A 16467-nucleotide genomic window follows, 5' to 3' on the forward strand; every position below is an offset into this window, starting at 1 on the left:
GAGGTTTTCAATTCCCTCCCAGCATCTGTCCAAATAACTCATCTCATCCGGGCATCTCATCTATTCATTCATTTGCTTGCTCATCTCATATTGGACTAAACTCTTGTGTGTGCAAGATACTGTGTTCAGCACTGAGCAGGGGGTGAGATGGGGAGCAAACCCAGATGCCGTCCCTGCCCATCCGCCTGGTGCTTGCAGTCTAGTGGGTGAGACAACAGATGAACAAATGTGCAATTCTGAGGGCACCAAGTCAAGGAGTTCCCTGGTACTAGGAGAGCCTGGACCAAGGGCAATGGTCTGCTCTCTGCAGGGGCTGACCCTGAGCCTATGAGCACCTAAGAAACGGGAAGCATGAACTCGATGAATGAAGGGCGAGAAGAGCATTCCAGACAAAGGGAACTGCCTGTGTGAAGGTCTTGAGGCAGGAGGTTCTGGTGAGAGGTTCTGAAGACGGCAGAGGGAGCAAGGAGAGCAGGGGGGACAAGGGGAGGCCAGCAGGAGCAGAGATTAAGAGGCCGCAGAGACAGTGGTGCTTTTGTATCCTAAGGACGTTGGGAAGCCTTAGAAGGGTTTAAAGCAGGGGTTTGAGTAGAAGTTGAGCAGTAGGGGAGATGTGTGTGCAATACAGGGACTGTGAGTATGAGTGTATGGGTGTGTATGGGTGTGTGTGTGTGTGTGTGTGTGTGTGTGTGTGTGAGAGAGACAGTCAAGATGATTCCATTACATTTTGAAATGCATCCATTGACAGGTGACTCCCTACTTGTCCATTTTGGACAGCCCTATTGGTCAGAAAATAATTCCTTGTATTAAGGCCACACGTTTTTGGATGTTCAAAGATAACTAGCACACACCTTCATGCTTTTTGAATGCTATGCACCCGCTGACCCTCACCCTGTTTCTCGTTTGACTTTACCTGAAGTTCCCTCACCACTCTGACCTTTTCCCTCAGAACCTGCTAGAGTCTGGCCCCTGCAGTGTGCGCTCAGAACGAACCCAGAATGACAGTAGGTCTGACTAGAATGCACACATCACCCCTCTCATTCTGGAAGCTACACTTTTAGTGCAGGCTAAGACTGCATTAATTTTTTTGGCAGTCAGGTCACACTATTGACCTGCACTGAGCTCACTGACAACTCTAACTCCCCAGGCTTTTCATATAAACTTACAACGACACACGGCTCCCTCTTCCTGCCCATGCGCCTTTTGGACCCAAGGGCAGAACCTTACATTTGTTCCAATTAAATTTTATCTTGTTAAACCCAGTTCATCACTCTATCCTGTCAAAAATGCCTGGAGCCCTTATTAGGTTTTTCAAAATATACGCTGTACTCCCACAAGTTTCCACTCATCAATCTACACATATTTGAATGCCTTTTCTGTGTCAGCTGTGTTCTCAGTATTGAGGATATAGAGATGTTTCAGACTCTGTCACTGCCGTCAGAGAGCCCGCAGACATGCAAAGAGCAAATAGAATGCAGAGCTTGGGATGTGATACACGAGGCACTGAGTTTCATGGTGGCACACAGAAGAAGTCCCTAACCCAGACCTGGAGGATGGCATGGAGTGTAAGGGGTAAATCCTGCATGAAAAAGAGGAGAGCAGAAAACGTAGGCACATGCTATTTCAGGTACAGCGCAAAAGCTCAGAGGCAAGAGAAAACATGGTGCACTGAAGAACCTGCATGCATGGCAAATAGTAGAAGTACACTGCATAGTGGGGGATAGTGAGGCCAGGTAACAGAGGCTTCGGACATCATCCTCAGGGTGGGTGATGACTAAGCAAGTCTGCTCTTAGGTCTACACCCAGGAGAAACGGAAACACATGCCCACGTCAACTTGTGCACACATGTTCATAGCAGATTATTCATAATATCCAGAAAGTAGAAACAACCCAAATGTCCATCAACTGGCGAATGGATAGATAAATGTGCAGTAGCCATACATTGGACTATTATTCAGCACAAAAAGGAATGAGGTACTGATCCATGCTACACGATAAGCCTCACAAACATTATGCTAAGTGAAAGAAGTCAATCACAAAAGATTCCATTCCTATGAAATGTCCAGAGCAGAGAAATCTATAGAGACAGAAGGAAGATCAGTGATAGTCTAGGGCTGAAGGGAATGGGGGGTTGAGGGGCACACCTAATGGCCATAGAGTTTCTTTCTGGGTTAATGAACATGTTCTAGAATTGGTTGTGGTGATGGTTATACAACTCTGAATGTTCTAAATGCCACTAAATTGTATACTTTAAATCATAAATTGTATGGTATGTGAATTATGTCTCAATAAAACTGTTCCAGTGAGAAGAGAAACCACATTTTATTTTAACAACTAGTCTTCCTTATATACGGAAAGACTACGGAGACCTTGCTGAAGCTAATACTCCATCCTGACCACATTGCTCTGATTTGTCTCTCCTCTCAGGTTTTGGCCAGACCTGGCCTGGTTACTTGCAGAAGGGCTGGAAGAGTAGAGAAGGACCCAGACCCGGTGATCAGGTGCATATCCACATCAGAAGCCGAGGGACACACAGCACCTTGCCTGGCGGCAGTCCAGGCAAGTGGTTAGTAATGGATGCCCAGATCGCCAGGAGCAGGAGACCACAGTGATCGTGCAAATCGAGGGCCCTGATAGAGGATTTAGATGGGTAAGGCGGTGATTGGCTTTGGGGTTGTCATTTGGCAGAGCCCTAGTAATTACTTTAGGGTTCAGAGTCAGGGTTTCTGAATTTGGGGAGACTTGCCAAAGCAAAGCAAGGTGAGACCTGGGCCAGGGGGCCCAGTGTGCTAGGCAGCTTGCTAGAAAAGGTGTTCAGGTCCAGGGTCAGAGGTCCCTTTCCCTGAACTGAAACTGAAACAGGGGAGACAGCAATTTTCTGAACTTGGGCATGAGGTGAGGGGCATGATTAGGGGCACGATGTCAGGAGCATGAGGTCAGGGTCATGAGGTCAGGGGCACAAGGTCAGGGCAGATAATCAATAACAATGTCCCAGTGTGGCACTCTAGGAGGTGAGGCTTGGACTTCTGGGCAGCACTGGTCCTCGGTACTGGTGGAGGGAGGGGACCAGATGGGGAGGAAGCAGACTTACATGTGTGGAGGAACAAGGCTGCACCCCAAATCCACGGGGTCCTGTGGAGTCCTGGCCTCAAGGAGTCCTATACCCATCAGGAAAACCAGATGTGAGGCCAACCTGGCACAGAATTCTTAATGAATCCTTGTTTGTACTCCTCTTGGGTTGAGAGGCAGGAGTCCAGTCTTTTTGTTTTCTTAGAAAATTGACGAAAGCAAGACACATTGTCAATTCTAGGGGTGCGAGTGAGGGAATCTTTCAAAAAGAGGAACTAGGCAGCCCTTGGAGGGTCCAGTCCCCACCTCCATCCTGGCTCCCCTGGCCTTTCCCCCAAGTCCCTCAGTCATCCCCATGTTCCAGCTCCAAAGTTAGCCCATCGTGGGCCCTGTAGGACTCTGTGCCAGTGCTGTCTTCTGGTTAGCAGCTTGTCAAATAGAAAGAATATTGCCCTGGCACTTCTGGGAAGTGGAACTCAACTTGTCCATCTTCTGCTCTCTGCCTCCCCTGCTCCTGGTTCAACTGTCTAATTAAGAAGTTCTTAGACTCCCTGTGGAGTGCATTCAGTTCAAGAGATTAATACCTTCAGTCCTGAGTGCTGGGTCACAGGGTCCACCTCTCTTGAGTTCTGGTTCCTGCTTCTCACTGCTCATTCTGCCTCCTTCAGAACAAAGATTACTCTCCCTGACAGGTACAAAAGAACAAAGTAGGAGATGGGAGGATAGAGGGCATTTCAGGTGGAAGCAATAGAATGAGCTAATGCTTGGAGACATTTGGAGAATGGCAAGAGGCCAGTCTGGACTCCAGGCTTCTCATGTATGTCCAGAGGAGGGAGGGAGGTTTGGAGGGCAATGGTCATTTGGGGTCAATGCACACAGAGCTCTGAGTGTCAGGCTAAGGAATGTAGGGTTCATTCTGGGGCCATGAAGAATTAGAGGGGGGTGTTGGATTAGGGCAGGAGAGGTGATGAGCTCTGTGCATGTGCACGGTCCATTGTGGACGGTAGTGAGGGGGCTGGAGGTGGGAGAGGCATTACGGGACTTCTGTAGGAGTCTGGGAAGGAGGCAGCTGCAGGCATGGGGAGGATGGGACGGAGACGCAGGAGGTGTGCCTGGAGGTGACACACAGCTCTTCTGTAGGGACCCTGACCATGAGGAACACAGCACTGACAGTCAGGTTTCAGCAGCTTGTAGTTCCCAGTAGTGCTGCTACTGAAACCCACCCTGATTTTGTTTGTGTCTAAAATGCATCACATGTTAGCCAACTCCAAATTGTATTTGGGTTGGAATGTCTGGTTTCCAACTAATGGTTTATCTCTTTAGGGATTATTAAACATTCTTTTAATTTTCTGTAAGCTTCCTTGAGAACTTGAGAATAAATGCAAACATCATTTTAACCCTTTGCACAGTTTTACCCTGGTAAGTCCCCTCCCTCTCTCTCATAGTCACATTTTGTTTGGTGGGGGAGAGGCTGGCTGAGATGATATTCATGCAGACAACACATTCTACATCCCACCAAACACAGTCACTGCACGTCCGGCCCGCCCTCTCCGCACTCCAGGCATTAAATTCTTATGAAACATTTGTTTTTGAACTGGAGGAACAGGGAGGAGAGAGGAGGGGAGGAAGAACTTGGTATGTTGGGTGCTTCCTGTTCTGACCCTCTGCTGGGCTTGGGGCCCCTGGCAGCAGTGTCTGAGGCTGGAGGCTGAGAGAACTGTTCTCCTCATGCTAGCAGAGGATGGTCTCGGGCTCAGAAGCATCAGCACCTCCCTGCAGTTTGCAGACATGAAGAATGTCAGGCCGGCCACAGACCTAACCATCAAACCCTGTATTTTAATTGGATCCCTACGTGATCCCTCAGCACACTGCAGCTGGAGAAGCAGGCCAGCTATGCCCCATAGCCATGACATAAGAATGTCTGGGGGTGGGACTGGGGCATTTCTAACAAGCTCCCAGGCAATGCTGGTGCTCCAGGTCCATGGACCACACCTATAGCAGCAAGATTCCAGAGAATGTTCTTGTCTCCAGTCACAAGCAGGGGCCATGAGCAATGCGGAGACGGGGAGGCGTCTGCTCAACCCCCAACGGTCCTGGCCAGGCTGAGGGATGACAACTTTGGGGGCATCTGAGGAAATGCCTTGGGGCCTGTATTAGGTTCCCACACAGGGACTAAGGATGTTACACCGTACCCCCTTTGTGGGTTACCAGCAATAACTGCAAGGCCCTTTGACAAGGGTTAGTTTGGGGGCTTGGATGCATTATAATGTGACACCATTTTACCCTTTCTAAATGGTAAGGCCTCGCATATTGGATAGAGATTGTTATCCATCAGTAGAACGCTCTACCATCTATCTATCTATCTATCTATCTATCTATCTATCTATCTATCTATCTATCTATCTACCTACTTACCTTTCCACCATCATTCACTTGCCCACACTCCTCTTCACACACACATCTAGCACTTTGCTCATTGTTAAGGAACACTGGCTTGCTAATTGCTGTGGCTCGGGACAGTCTGGGATTGGCCACATGTTGCTAAACTTTCCCATGAAGATGGAAGGCAGGGCTCTGAAGGAAGCCTATAGGAAGGAGTGTTCATTCTCCACGTGGGACAGCAATCGCTAATGGCAAAACACTGGTACCATAAGAAACACCCCAAACAGCCACTCGTGGGAGGCCATAAAGCCCAGCCCTTTGCGTCCAGTGTCCTGGATGCTTTAAGAATTCTTGATGTGGTTAGAAGATACATCTTGAAATAGTGTGTCCTGTGTCTTTCTTAGGTTTTGTGGAAATTCTTAGAATTCTGTGCAGGCATAACGTCTGGCTATAAAAATCAGGGGTGCCTTCAGTAACAACCAATCCTCATTAGTGAGCACCCGTGACCCACAATGACCTCAGATCAGCAGCTCCTGGGCTTGCGTGATGGCAAATGGGCACTCCTGCAAGGGCGGGCCAGTGTGATCAGTGCCGTGCAGTGTCCCCACCCCCACGCAGATGCAGGCCCCACGTGAGTCCCCGGCATTCTGTGATGCAGATGGTTTGGTGGGCGCAGCTGCCTGCACCTGAGTGGCAATGTCGTGGGTCGCACCGACCCAGAGGGAAGGGAGCACAAGGTCCTTGCAGTGACTGTGTTCTGCCTGTGTGGTCATCCTCCTGCCGGGCCAGAAACATTGCAGCTGCTCTGACTCTGCTGTCACCTGCCTCCTTCCTGTAGCTGTGGCTCGGCATTGCTTTATCCAGAGGCCTGGTATCCTTTACCAACACGGAGTCTTCAGGCGGGATGGGGCAGGAGGGAGACAGGGCAGCCACCAGGACAAGGAGGGCCTGGGTGACAGCTGACCTAGCTCCAGACAGTGTCTGAGAGCATCTGGCAGTTTCCAATTCAATCCCAGAAGAGGTGAGCGACCAAGAACCCATCAGTCAGGGTCGTACACCAGCAGGGCATCTGGTAGCTGCCAGGAGGTGGCAGCGGTTTTAGGCAGAACAGCAGGAGAGTCTGTGGGCCAGGTTCAGGCCAGCAGCAGGCCCTGGAGCACGCAGAGCCAAGGATGGGACTTGTGAGCTGGCTTTGCAGAAAGGGGCACTGGAGTGGGAGGAAGGCAAGGCTGCTTCGTGGGGCCTCCGTGTGGGATTGGAGCCACGGGGAACCCAGCAGAGGGGCTGGGACACAGTGTCCTGGAGGTAGGAGAGTGACTTCAGGCTAAGCTCCCGGGCGGTGGCACTGGCATTACTGATGGCTGCCGTGACTTGCTCAGGACTGGCTCAAGGCCCAACAAGAGCTTCAGCTTTTACATGGAAGCTTTGGGGCCAGTAGCCCTGAAAGCTGGGAAGCTGAGGCTGAGAAGAGAAGCAGAGCCTGGGATCCTCTAGACTCAACCTATCACTTAGCTTTGCTTCCTCCTTTAAAAAAACCTTTGGGTTGCCCTCTCCTCCACGTTTCTGTTGTCCCTGCTCTGGCTCCAGGCCCACCCATGGGTATTTTGGTGACTGTCCTCTGCATCCTCTTCCCAGAGCCAGTCCTTGGAGAGGCAGTGCTGCGTAATCCCAAAGAGCGGATTTGGTATCCCAGCTCTTTGATCAAGTGGGCAAGTGCTGAACCTCACTATGCCTCAGTTAGCTCATTGTGAAAGTGAGATAATAATAACAATAGTAATAATAATAAAATCTACTTCATAAGACTGATGCGAGGATTAAATACTTAGTACAGTAAAGCCCTTAAAGTACTGCCTGGCACACAGTAAGTGCCATGTAAGTGTCTGCAGCTACTGCTGGTATTACTGCTGTTACACACCTGCACCGTACGCTCCATTCTTCTAAACCTCCCTTTAGCCTCCAGATGCAAGCACTCGCCAAATGTTTGTACTCCACAAGTACCTCCTTTCCTGTCTTCCAAATGTCCTATGTCCCTTGTAGCTCTCATCACCTCTTGCCTAGAAATAGCGTTCATATTGGCCTCCTTTGGCAATTAAGTCCCTCTTTGAGCCACTTTCCACTCCCCTTCCAAGAGAGTTATTTTTAGAAAACGCAAATCATATCATGTCATTTTTGTCTTACTTGCAATAACTCCACACTGCCCATGGAATGAAGTTCACACTTCGTTTGACCCCAAGCCATCTTGTGAACTTTCTACCTCTGTATCTTTTGCTCCAAATACATCCAAATTCTCACTCTCCTCCAAATCTACCTCCATCCATATTTTCCCTTCTGCATAGAATTAGTTTTCTTCCCTTCCTTCCTTGCTCCACTTCTCATTCTTGTCCTCTTTCTCCCTTCCTTTCTTTATCCCCCCTTCTTTCTTTTTTGCCAAGTAAACACTTATTCCGACTTGAAAGCCCAGATTGAGAGAAGCCTTGCCAGTTCCCTCAGTGCATACTCCGGTAGACGGCCTTCCTGCAGCAAGGATAGGGTCTCATTCACCATGCGTCTGTCAGCCTATGTGGGCAGGAATGAAGCGGCTGGTTAGAAAGCCCTGTCCTGCCACCACGGGGGCAGTGAGGGTGACTCGGTAATGACGACAGAGAAGGAGACTTTTCAGGTAACATTAAACAGTGATGTTTTCAAGTTTTGTCCAAAATGTCAGGAACGTGGCAACACTCAGAGACAAGGGATTTCAGATGACAGCTGTGGGTCCAGAAGAGTGAAACTCCTTAGGCTTCAGCTTTGCCGGCAGCATGCACTCTCAAAGGAGGAATTGCCAGAGCAAGAGGGTCAGGAAAACAGACTAGCTCCTGCTCAGGCTGCTGGGAGCTGAACTTGTGATCAGCTAGGGACAGAATGCTGGAATTGCCTGAGGGGTGGATGTCAGCCCCCATACAGAGAAATGGCCAAGTCTGTCTAAATGAACGTAGGTTGTGAAACAGCATGGGAACCAGCAAATAAGAATGAAGTTAGTGGACCAAAGGTAAAGGGATCCATGCGGGGCAGAGCCACGCCACTCCATTCTACCAGCAGCTGTGTTCTGGTCAGTATTGCTGCCAGACAAGCCTCACCTCAACAGGGACCCATGAATTTGCAATTTTGCGCACAAATCTGCCATGAGACGAGGTCCACTGGGAAAAGCTTGTGTTTGCTCCATGTGGTGTCAGCTGGGGTGACACAGCTGGGGACTAAAGGATCTACTTGCAGATGGTTTTCTCATATGGCTGGCAAGTGGGTTCTGGCTGTTAGCTGGGAGCTCAGAGATGGCTGGTGGCCAGGGGCCTTGGCTTCCCTCCACGTGGGCCTCTCCACAGGCTGCTCTGGCTCCCCACCGCGCAGAGGCTTCTAAGAGCGAGCCTCACAGGAGAACCAGGTGAGGAAGCAGTGCGCTGGGAAATGTTTAACACTTGGCTACTGGGTGGAAATGCTCTAATTTGTAATGTTTGCTGGTTTCCACGGTGTCAATACCCCCACCATGGTCAATTTCAAGGCACTGAACACAGAGTTGGGAAGAGACGTGCAGTCAGCTCTCGGGAGCTGGTATGAGCTGACTCTAGCACCCGTGGCTGGAAACTTCCCTGGCCTTAGAGGGCACATAAATGTCACTTCTGTTGTACTCCTCAGACATGCTCAAATTCAAGAGGAAGGAACTTAGACGCCATCTCTTCATGGGAAGAGTATTGAAGTCAATTTATAAGAAAAACTTGTGGGATAGGAGGTATTTTTGCTGTAATTTAGAAAGTATAATAGACCACAGACTATAGTTGCTAATGCCTAGAGAAGCCAGGTGGATAATATAAGCTAGTGACGGGGTCAGGTGTCAGACGACAAGAGCAATTGACACGTGCCCTCAGTGTCAGGGAGAAGCAGGGGTTGGAGGTGGCGTGGGTGAATTGGAGGGCACCCACATCGGGAGAGCCACACAAACACTTTTGGGGCCAGAATCAGAATCTCTTGTTGGCAACCTCAGGTTTAACTGCTTGCAACACAGGAGAGACTAGAGGAAATCAATTAGTTCTTATTTATTTATTTATTTATGTATTTAATTAAAGTTTATTGAGGTGACAATTGTTAGTAAAGTTACATAGATTTCAGGTGAGTTCTTTTATTTTTTTAAGCCCAAGTTAAAACAACAACAATCTACCTTTGGCTGTCATTAAAGAAAGTCATCTTCTGAGATGAGTAGACCCAAATGACATTTGCATTGGAGATTCTGGTGAGTAGTGGCCCCATGGAATAATTTTCAGATCAGGCCTATATCTTTTTGAGTCCATCTCTTATTTCAAAGGCACAGTAATCGCATTGCATATATACATAATGTGTACCCACATGCTGTACACACACATACTATACACATGTATAATTGGCACGTATCACAGTATGTGTTCACTGATATTTATTAATTAAATGAAGTATATCTGGCACTGTGTCATGTGATTCTTGTGCTATTTGTCCTGTGAGTCCATTCTAGGGTCTCAGAATGAAGCGTTGACTCCATGTTGGATGATTTGGCCAAGGGTCATAATGACTGTGACCATGAAGGGTGAGGGTATTGTATGATTGGAATTTAGGGTGCAGTCCTACAGTCCCACTTTGTCCTTTGCCACCTCAGCAGGCAGTGCCTCCTGTGAAGCAGAGCTGGGCTTCGTTATCTGAAGGATAATTAGCCAGCCCTCTCATCCTCTGGACTCAGGTTTCCCCTCTCCCCACCGAGGATGCCTTTTGGCAAATCTGCCCCTGCCATAGAGAAAGGAGAGGCAGGTGGAACGGTGGTATTCACGATGGGAAATTTTCATACAGGCTGGAAGCAACTCCTAAAATTAAATGTATGGATTATGTGTGGGTTTCATTATACAGACTATTCCTATTCCTACTGACACAAATAAATGGAAATTGACTGTACTAGCTCTTTGAAAAGATTACAGATCTTTGCAGTACGTGATTTATGTAGCTGAATGAATGGGAATGTGGATCTTCTGATTTTGTGTGTGTGTTAATAAAAGTATTCAGTACCTAGCTTTCAATTAATCAATTAATATTTATTGAGAACTTTCTATTCACAATATTAAGTTTGGGAATCTTAATTAGTTGGACACTGTCTCTGACCTCCAGGGAAACACGATCTGCCCATGAGAAGTTACATATCATTGCAATGAACGAGTGCCTATTCAAAACAATGGTAGAAACCAAGAATGAACTACTGTGTACTTTGCAGACTGCACAGTGCCTCATTCTTTCCCCTGTGTTGTCTCCCTGTCCTCTTCTCAACAGTCTTGTGAGGTAGAGATTATTAGTTTTATTTTATTGGTACAGAAACTGAGGCTCGGAGGATAAGTGACTTGGCCGCGATCCCTCAACCAGCACAGCCAGGACTCAGTGCCAGTACCTTTTCAGTTGTCTTATTTGTCATCCATGCATCTTCCGACTCCACTCACATTTATTGAACATGAGGTGCTATCACAGCCATGTTATTTCTTTTCAGCTTCGTCGCTATGGCATTTTGGGAAGGCTCAGGTCTGAGACATGTCAAGATCACAACAGCACAGGGAACAAGAGGACGTATAGACTGGGGCTTCCCTCAGTTGATCTGGGGATATAGCAACGGAACTAATTGAAGAGATGTAAAAACCTGACAAATGGCTTATGTGAACTATAGCTGCTGTGGGAAAAGTGGGTTGGCTTAATCTTGGAGTGCTTCAGAAAGGAAAAACCTACCTCACACTAAGCCTAAAGAATATGTGGGTGACATAGGTGGGTGAGGTCAACAGGGATAGTGGAGGGGGCATGAATTGGGTAGAGCAGCAAAAGCAAAACTTCATATAGGGGAAGTAGAAGACTACTTTTTTTTTGCATATGTGTTTGATTTTGTTGTTTTTAAAAAATATTTGTTTATTGACCCCAAGTTGATTTATTATACTGATATATCCATAAAAGACTATTATTATTTGCAAAAATAAAATTAAAAGCCAAATTTTGTATTAGGAGACCAGAGTGGCTGGAATGGAGGGTTTTGGAAGCTGAGTGGTTGACAGTAGAATTGGATAAGTTGGTTTGAACCAGACTGTGGTGTATCCAGTAGCCACGTCAAGAAACAGAAATTTTTTCCAGGGCGAGATATTGTTTTCAGGCACACAGAGGAATGCTACCCGATTTGTTAATGCCAGGGAGGTCTGTGAAAACATAAATTGCATATTAACTTGTTCAATCTCTGTGTGTTACAAATATCCAAAAGGTACAAAATGTATGGAGAACAAACTGAGCCTCTTGCCCAACCCTTGTCCGCAGCTATCCTGTTCTTCTTCCTGAAGACAGTCGCTCCCAACAACTTTTATTAGGAGTTTTTGTTTTGTGAGATTTGCTAAAATCAGAAGGGTTTCTTGGCTCAGAAAGAACCAGTTTTACATGCATCGTTCCAAGGTGTGCCCAACTTTTTTATTCTATTCTTCAACTATAGCTCAAAGCCATCTCTGTTAGATGAACACTGGTTGCATGAGTTGTCAACATTACTCATGTGGCATTTAGGACGTGAAGACATGAGGTTCTTGTGGCCCTTTGGGTTCCAAGGTACAGAACATAGTCAAGTCAGTTCAAACACAAAGGTGGTTATTGTATTGTAAAGAGAGCTCACAGAATCCAAGAAAAAAAAAATCCAAATAGAACCAGCTTCTTGGGAATTGTGCTGGGAACAAGAAAGATAATCGACATTTTGTTCTCTTTCTATCTCTGTATCTCTTTGTGGTCATGTGTTGTTGGTTTGCCCAATTCCATTCTTTTGGTAGATTGGCCTTATCTGAAAAATGCCTGCCCCACTCCCTAAATCTATATGACTTTTCAACTACAGTGCTTATCATCCTGTTGGGAAACGCTTCTAAACCTTTTAGTGCAAATTCTGGTGAGAATTGGATTGGATCAGTTTATCTTCCTGACCCAGGCCACAACACTGTAGTTCACACTGATTATCTTTGAGTCACATAGCCATCCCTAGGCCTATGAGCTGTCACTGGAGTGCGTGGGAGGTCAGATCAAATGGCTGGATGGAGGTCCTTTCCAGGCAGCGGAGTTACCTGAGTGTGGCTTATACTGTCTCCAATGTTGTGGGGAGGCTTCTTAAGGGCGGGACACTGAGGTATCAGGCTTTGTGCTCAACACATAGTTTGATACTCAGTAAACATGCATTGGTTTTATTGATGTTGTTTGCCCCCCTTGTTGGAAGATATTGTTCTTCAGAAAGGACTGAGAAGTCTGCATCTTAGATATTTATTCAACTGCCATTAAGGAGTGTGGTGAAATAGCAAGGACTCAAGAATTGGTTATTGCCAGGAGGTAATGATTTGGAGCTGTGTGCTCTTCTTATGAACAGGGTCAATAGATAATTTTCATTAGAAAAACAAGACAAAAAATCGCACAGGAACAGAGCAACTGGAGCTTGGGCTATATCCTTTAGGTAGAATCTAACTGTATGTCTACACAGGCCCCTGAAAGTATGACAGAGTAATAACTTCTTCACTGGCATATCTTGGAGAGTGGCCAGCCCTCATGAGTGCAAGTGGTAAAATTATGACAAGTGCTTAGCCAAGTACAAGGCCTATGTTAATGACCAGATAAGAATTGTTGATAAGCACAATGTTTACATGCAAATGATGCTGATAAAGTGATTGTCAAATATCCAGAGCTAATTTCCTTAACCAGATTAAACAACCCCCTTCCAATTTTGTTAGGATGGATAATTTGATTTGCAAACATATTTCTAAAATCACTACAAATCCCAAATGATTCTGAATATATGTTTTACTGTTGTTGTTTTTTAAGTTACTACCAACTTGTGAATCTATAATTGCCAAAGATGGCATTAAATTCCAATTGTTTTTTGGGGAAATGTTACACAAAGGCTGCATGTAGCTGTGTGTGGAGTACGTATGTTGTGCTAAGGTGAGTATGTGTGTATCATGCACATTTGGTACCTATTGAGAAGTATTGTCTATGGGAAAACACAAAGGAATAGGATTCTGGAAACCAAACTTCTGGTCTTGGCAAAGGTGGCCCTAACAACTGCTCATTCTACACACTCTTCTGCAATGTGGCTTTGCCCTATTTCATTAAGACATGGAGAGTGTCCACCCCTTTGACTTCAGGTGGGCCCGTGACCATTTTGAAAAATAGAATACGGTGGAAGTGACTGTATGCCTGTCTGGGCATACCCCTTTGCTGGCCTAGAAGCGTCCACTTCCTGCCTCTTGGGAGACAGCTGCCATAGCCTTGTGTCTACCACGAAGCCACCATGCTGTGCAAAGTCCAAGCCACATGAAGAGGCCCTGGAGGGTGTGATACATTGTGGCAGAAGCCCAGGAGCACCAAAGTACCACATGTGAGTGAAGAAGACACCTTGGCAGTGGGTTCTCCAGTCCCTACTCCCCAGCTGGTGCCACGTGGAGCAGAGGTGCACTTCAGCCAAGACATCTTGACCCATTAAATTGGGAGCAACTTAAATGGTTTTTTAGATGTTGACTCACTTGTTCCTTCTGTGCCTCAATTATTCTGTCAGAAAAGTGACTATGGGAACTTTTTCTCTGTCTCATAGGCTTAGTTTCAGAGTTGCTGTGAGGTCATACTGAGATAATGTCTGTGAAAGTCCTGTTATAGGTTAGGAATGCTTAGAAAGGTAGGACAGTTGGCAGGCTCAAGGGTGAGTCTCAATGCTCCCTGCATGTGAGGGAGGCTGACTGTTCTCGTGATCACAGCTCCAGAATTCCCCTGCACCATCCGTCCCTGTCCCTGGTCCTTCAGGTTCCTTTGCTTGATTCTGTTCTTTAATCGGGTTACCTATCATATGTCAGAGGCCCTCAGGGAAAGGTAGATAAGATACTGATTTTAGAATTCTGCTTTATGATTCTTGTGCTATCAACACATTGACAACTTCAAATCACAAGCCTCCAACTCATGTTTCACAATTTGAAGTCAGTCTGCATAAGTGTCTAAACATGCAAACTTGTTGAGGGTGTGGTAGGATGGGCAAGGAACTGGTTGATGCTATTACTAGTTAAAAAACAAAGCAGTTAATTATAAATGCATCTCCTTTTAAAGAATCTGAATTGAATCACTTCTCCTCCATGACCCCCAATTCATCCATGACTGCCAAAATATCCCTCTCGGGGGTGTGTGGGAGTGAGAAAGAGTGCTTGACCTAATAAATAGTGACCAGGTTTGCATTCTGTAAGGCACTGGCACGAACCACAGCTGTGGATCTACTCAAAGTGTAACAGGGAAACGAATGGTCAAAGCTCAGTGAGCCAACAACAGCTACCAGGTCCAGAGAACCAGAAACTGTTTGAAATGAAACCTGAGACAGGGCTAGCATGAGTAAATCCTCTGGATTAGAGAGGGCTCCGGATGGGTGCGGTGCATACCTTCGGAGCAGCCTAGGTCTGTCACTCCGAGTAGGGTGACCAACTGTCCTGATTGGCCTGGGACATCCCCAGTTTTAGTGCTAAAAGACCCATCTCCTGGGAAATCCCTCAGTCCTGGGCAAACTGGGACTGTTAGCCACGCTACATACCTAATTTTTCGCCCCTACCTAAGGGTAAGGAGTGGGTAGATGATTAGGCAGATACACCCTAGAACAGAAAGGAAGCTTCTGGGGATCCAGCTCAGTTTGGGTCAGAATGAAGAGTTGAATCAGCTTGTGCTTGATCAAGAGTTGAATCAAGCTCTGTGACACTGCTTGTGGGGGTGAAGAGGGTTCCAGCACAACCAAATCAGGCAGGGCTGATTCAGCCACTTCCACACGTCCCTGGATGGTGCCATTGCAAATGACCCTTCTAATTGCCTTCCCAAGTAAACTTCCGGTGCCCTTGGTAACAGCAGCTTCTGAATTTGGACCCTTCTGATAGGTCCTTTTAACAGGAATCTAAGTTTTGAGAGTCCTTTGTCCCCAGTTCTCTGCTGATGGTGACGTGAACATGTGGGCAATCGAGTGCTTCATCTACAGACTAAATGTTTGCTGACCTTCTATTAGGTCAGGTTCTCACATGTTAGCATGCATCAGAATCACATGGAAGGCTTGTAGTAACACGACTTCTTGGGCCCCACTGCAGAGCTGCTGATTCAGCACTTCTGGGAAGGACCTGAGGACTGTATTTCTAACCAGTTCCACGGTGCTGCCAGTGCTGCTGGTCCAGGTACCACAGTTTGAGAACCACTGGATTAGGTACCAGGCACTCTGAGAGTTCATGAAAAGCCCATCAAGGCAGGAATCATTCCTGTTTTTACAGACAGGGTATATATGGAACCCAAGAGACTAAATGGTTTGCCTAAGTGGCCACTGTTAAGTGACAGGGCTGGAATTTAAACTCGTCTCCAAGTGTTTCTTTTGCTTTCATTCAGCTTTCTTCCATTTAAAGGGGAGGCGTAGTGGGGATGCGTTCCTTTAAAAAAAAATCTCACATATTTATTGAGGTTTGGTTATTTTTAAAATTTTATTTTATTGTGGTAAGGATGCTGAACACAAGATCTACCCTCTTCACAAATGTTTAAGTGGAAAATACATTATTGTTCTTATGACCCAGAAATTGTACTCCTGGGTATTTATCCAAAGAAATCCAAAGCACTAATTTCAAAAAAAATATATGCACCCCTATGTTCACTACAGTGCTATTTACAATAATCAAGATATAGAAACACCCGACACGCCCATCAATAGACAATTGGATAAAGAAATGGTGGTACATATATACAATGGCTGTGCCACAAAAAAGAATGAAATCGTGCCATTTGTGACAACATAGATGGACCTAGAGAGTATTATACTCAGTGAAATAAGTCAGACTGAGAAAGACAAATACCATATGATCTCACTTACATTTGGAATCTAAAACCAAAATAAACAAAAAACAACACCAAAACAGAAATAGACCCATAGATACGGAGAACAAACTGATGGTTACTAAATGCGAAGGGGGTTGGAGGCGCCTGGGTGAG

The sequence above is a fragment of the Rhinolophus hipposideros genome (genome assembly GCF_964194185.1).
Source record: "Rhinolophus hipposideros genome assembly, chromosome: 7".
NCBI classification, from domain to species: domain Eukaryota; kingdom Metazoa; phylum Chordata; class Mammalia; order Chiroptera; family Rhinolophidae; genus Rhinolophus; species Rhinolophus hipposideros.